The 5,000-nt window shown below is 54.1% G+C and overlaps 1 non-coding gene across 1 annotated transcript in view; it reads left to right on the forward strand.

Annotated features, from left to right (window-relative positions):
• Window positions 1-3,709: 3,709 nt before the first annotated feature.
• Window positions 3,710-5,000, forward strand: part of LOC126197084 (small subunit ribosomal RNA) — a 1,909-nt gene continuing 618 nt past the window's right edge. The window contains exon 1 of the ribosomal RNA XR_007539486.1: window positions 3,710-5,000. This exon is cut by the window's right edge and continues 618 nt beyond it. This is a non-coding gene — a ribosomal RNA (small subunit ribosomal RNA).

The following is a 5,000-nucleotide window of genomic DNA, read 5'->3' on the forward strand; positions in this document are numbered from 1 at the left end:
CAGCAATAAATACATGCCATAGAAAGAAGGGGAGAACGGTGGCAGCACACCGACGTATGTGACATACGACAGCGCCATCTGTGAAATAGCCAGGCCACTAGGGCGTCTATTTGGGGACGCCGTTGACAATGCCACCCACAGGCACAGGAAAGCCATCTCTCGGAATGTGACCAAACTACATTGACATCGAGCCCAGAACCGACGCCGCCATCTACAGGAATGCAATGACACCACGCCAACCATAGTGCCAAAACACAGCATCGCCATCGCCATCGCCATCTATGAAAACACGACGAAACCACATGCAATAGCCCCATCTACGCGCATCCGACAGCACTACAACCACCATGTCGATCGCACCACAAAAACAATACCGCCATCTATGCGACGCCAAGCTGACTACGACGGCGATGGGCCCCACAGTACCCGTTTCCAGATCCCACCCACAAAGCCTGCATCCACTGTCCACCACAAGAGCACCAACGCCAGTCCCTGCGCCGCACGACGTCGTCCACCGACAATCACGCCACCCGCCCCCGTACGTGCCTCACCCCACCTGCCCAACTCGCAACTCCAGCGGATGAACGGCGGACTCTTCTCGCAGTCGTAAGTTGCAATCCACACCTATATCGTCCGTTTCATGAAGAGTTTTATCCAAGATGCGAAATTCCCGCTGTCCCTACACATGCTCTAAGTCTGTGCGCGATTGCGTGCTCACAGTACAGATTCCGATGCTGAGCGATCAGCTAGGAAGCGCCCCAACCATGTCCGTCCCAATGGGCGTTGCACTCGCAGTCGCAAAGACTCTGGCAATGGCTAAAAGCACTCTGCAATATATTACGCAGACGGGTAATGACGGTCCGAGCGCCCACAGGCAGGGCGTAGCGTATCCCACCTGCAGACATGTGACGTTGTCACACGACCAGTTGTCACTAATCGACTCATTGCTGATAATCATATACCATACACCGGGGAAAGCTGCCGCAAGCGGTAGCTACGTAGTGCAGTTGCACCTCTACTACTGTACAGAGATAGAACACCACGTGCCTGCAACCAGATTAAACTGATACATGGCGCTGATTACTAATAGATGCAGAGCCATCGGAATATAGATGACATACGACATCCAACTGTCCCTATACATGCTGACAGTCGATGCACACAATGTGAACTACACGTCACCCAGATACTCTATCACACACTACTCTCTGGCTGTAACCGACACACACATTATCTACGCACCGGCATGGAACAACGTCCAGTGCATCCTCTCCGCCACATTACACCATTCACACTATGATAACAAAACCAGGACGTCCACCCCAAAAACAGAATATCTCACTCTTCCAACAACCATCATTACTCAGATAAGCCACCAACACTGACACATGTCCTACACAGGGGTGCAACCAACACCACCACACTGGCTTGTGTCACAGCATAGAAACAATGGCAGGAATGAAAGACACAGGTCTGCCACTCACTTGCCACACCCACAGAACCGGCGCGCCACCCCCCCTGAGCCAAAGGTGCATCTTGACGTGACACATCTCAGGGTGCCTCAAGCGTCCACTTACCATCATCACTATGAACGAACCTCGTCCCCTCCCCCCTCATACACCATCCCTTAACCTAACCTATGTTGCGCCTTAACCTAACCTATGTTGCGCCTTAACCTAACCTATGTTGCGCCTTAACCTAACCTATGTTGCGCCTTAACCTAACCTATGTTGCGCCTTAACCTAACCTATGTTGCGCCTTAACCTAACCTATGTTGCGCCTTAACCTAACCTATGTTGCGCCTTAACCTAACCTATGTTGCGCCTTAACCTAACCTATGTTGCGCCTTAACCTAACCTATGTTGCGCCTTAACCTAACCTATGTTGCGCCTTAACCTAACCTATGTTGCGCCTTAACCTAACCTATGTTGCGCCTTAACCTAACCTATGTTGCGCCTTAACCTAACCTATGTTGCGCCTTAACCTAACCTATGTTGGGCCTTAACCTAACCTATGTTGGGCCTTAACCTAACCTATGTTGGGCCTTAACCTAACCTATGTTGGGCCTTAACCTAACCTATGTTGGGCCTTAACCTAACCTATGTTGGGCCTTAACCTAACCTATGTTGGGCCTTAACCTAACCTATGTTGGGCCTTAACCTAACCTATGTTGGGCCTTAACCTAACCTATGTTGGGCCTTAACCTAACCTATGTTGGGCCTTAACCTAACCTATGTTGGGCCTTAACCTAACCTATGTTGGGCCTTAACCTAACCTATGTTGGGCCTTAACCTAACCTATGTTGGGCCTGAACCTGCCCTCTTAATTGTTATATGAATCGAGAAATTCATGTAGCGTTGCCGAATCGCAACCCTCTCAACATAGATCAGCGCACGCACTCTCTGGTGTCCTGCGTATTGTTTCATGTTACGGTGCGTACCCTCACAACATGTTGCGAGTGTTGCGTTCTTTCCACATGGTCCCGCTATCCACTGTAATGTGTACTGCTATAGGATGTATATCGCCCCCCCCCCCTCCCTGTCTCCTCTAGCTCGTCGGTCAGGTGTTTGCGTGTTTAATCAGCTTCGCAGCTGTGCAATGGCATTCGCATACGTACGCGGGCCATCTTTCACGTGTTCTCTCCTGCACACGTCGCAGCGTGTATGTGTGCTGATGTAGCGTGTCGTGACACTTAACAGCCAGGCATGCAAGACTCGTTGAATTAGCAAATGTAGATGGACGTCTACGTTTGCTGCCCACGTTACGCAAATGAACTGGAAATCCGTTGTTGAGCGGTTGTTCACGCTGCAGGTGAATCGTTGATAGCGACGATCGGTACAGCTATTAACCGGTTGCTTCAGCGACACCCGTCATACCCACGAACGTGAGTGGGCATGTGGGTATGAAGCGATACGCGGCGGTGGCTGGGTGGGACCGTCCCCGGCCGTTGCGGGGGCAGCGCCCGGCGTGCTGGCCGCGCGCTGCGTGGGCGCACGCGCTACAGCCGCCTGGTGGGGGCGCCCAGTGGCAGGCGCGCCGGCCGACTGGCGCGGCAGGCGGCGCAGCTGCGCGCCGGCGCACCCAGCGCGCGGCGCCGTGCGGCCAAAGTGGGTCCTCGCGGGCCCGGTGCGAAGCGCGGTGGACATCTGCAGTGTGCTGGTCCGATTGAGGACTGTGTGCGTTGAGGATGCGCCGCCGCCCGGCACTCGGCGCCGCGACGCCGTCTGCTGCTCGGTCGCCCCCGCGGTTCTCGCAGGTGGTTTGTATCGCAGCTGTGCGGATGTGTTGGCGCGTGCGCTGTGCTGGGAGAGTTCGCTTTGGCACCCAAGTGGGGCTCTGCCCCCCTGTGGCGCTGGCGTTGGAGCTGCCCGGTCACTGTTTGTGGCCGCGTGTTGTCTCCCGCCGGCAACACCACGACAGCACGCTCCCGGGCCTCTGTCGGCAGCGGCAAGCTCAGTTGGGAGCACGGGTGGTCGCACTGAAAGCGTCTACTCGCCTAACTCCGGGCGATTGCGCCTCTCTCGAACCCGACCAAGTACTTAGGACGGCGCTGCGCGCCGCCGGGACCTGAGAGGGTTTCGAGGTGTATCGTGCAGGGGAGCTCTGCCTCCTCCTGTTTGCAGAATAATTGAGCGGACGCTTGCGTGTTCGCGCGGGCCCCCGGGACACACTCCCGGGCGGCCGGCTGCTCAGCTCTAGTTGACGCAGCTCCCTGGTTGATCCTGCCAGTAGTCATATGCTTGTCTCAAAGATTAAGCCATGCATGTCTCAGTACAAGCCGCATTAAGGTGAAACCGCGAATGGCTCATTAAATCAGTTATGGTTCCTTAGATCGTACCCACGTTACTTGGATAACTGTGGTAATTCTAGAGCTAATACATGCAAACAGAGTCCCGACCAGAGATGGAAGGGACGCTTTTATTAGATCAAAACCAATCGGTCGGCTCGTCCGGTCCGTTTGCCTTGGTGACTCTGAATAACTTTGGGCTGATCGCACGGTCCTCGTACCGGCGACGCATCTTTCAAATGTCTGCCTTATCAACTGTCGATGGTAGGTTCTGCGCCTACCATGGTTGTAACGGGTAACGGGGAATCAGGGTTCGATTCCGGAGAGGGAGCCTGAGAAACGGCTACCACATCCAAGGAAGGCAGCAGGCGCGCAAATTACCCACTCCCGGCACGGGGAGGTAGTGACGAAAAATAACGATACGGGACTCATCCGAGGCCCCGTAATCGGAATGAGTACACTTTAAATCCTTTAACGAGTATCTATTGGAGGGCAAGTCTGGTGCCAGCAGCCGCGGTAATTCCAGCTCCAATAGCGTATATTAAAGTTGTTGCGGTTAAAAAGCTCGTAGTTGGATTTGTGTCCCACGCTGTTGGTTCACCGCCCGTCGGTGTTTAACTGGCATGTATCGTGGGACGTCCTGCCGGTGGGGCGAGCCGAAGGCGTGCGACCGCCTCGTGCGTGCTCGTGCGTCCCGAGGCGGACCCCGTTGAAATCCTACCAGGGTGCTCTTTATTGAGTGTCTCGGTGGGCCGGCACGTTTACTTTGAACAAATTAGAGTGCTTAAAGCAGGCAAGCCCGCCTGAATACTGTGTGCATGGAATAATGGAATAGGACCTCGGTTCTATTTTGTTGGTTTTCGGAACCCGAGGTAATGATTAATAGGGACAGGCGGGGGCATTCGTATTGCGACGTTAGAGGTGAAATTCTTGGATCGTCGCAAGACGAACAGAAGCGAAAGCATTTGCCAAGTATGTTTTCATTAATCAAGAACGAAAGTTAGAGGTTCGAAGGCGATCAGATACCGCCCTAGTTCTAACCATAAACGATGCCAGCCAGCGATCCGCCGCAGTTCCTCCGATGACTCGGCGGGCAGCCTCCGGGAAACCAAAGCTTTTGGGTTCCGGGGGAAGTATGGTTGCAAAGCTGAAACTTAAAGGAATTGACGGAAGGGCACCACCAGGAGTGGAGCCTGCGGCTTAATTTGACTCA

The sequence above is a fragment of the Schistocerca nitens genome, chromosome 7 (assembly GCF_023898315.1).
Source record: "Schistocerca nitens isolate TAMUIC-IGC-003100 chromosome 7, iqSchNite1.1, whole genome shotgun sequence".
In the NCBI taxonomy this organism is placed as follows: domain Eukaryota; kingdom Metazoa; phylum Arthropoda; class Insecta; order Orthoptera; family Acrididae; genus Schistocerca; species Schistocerca nitens.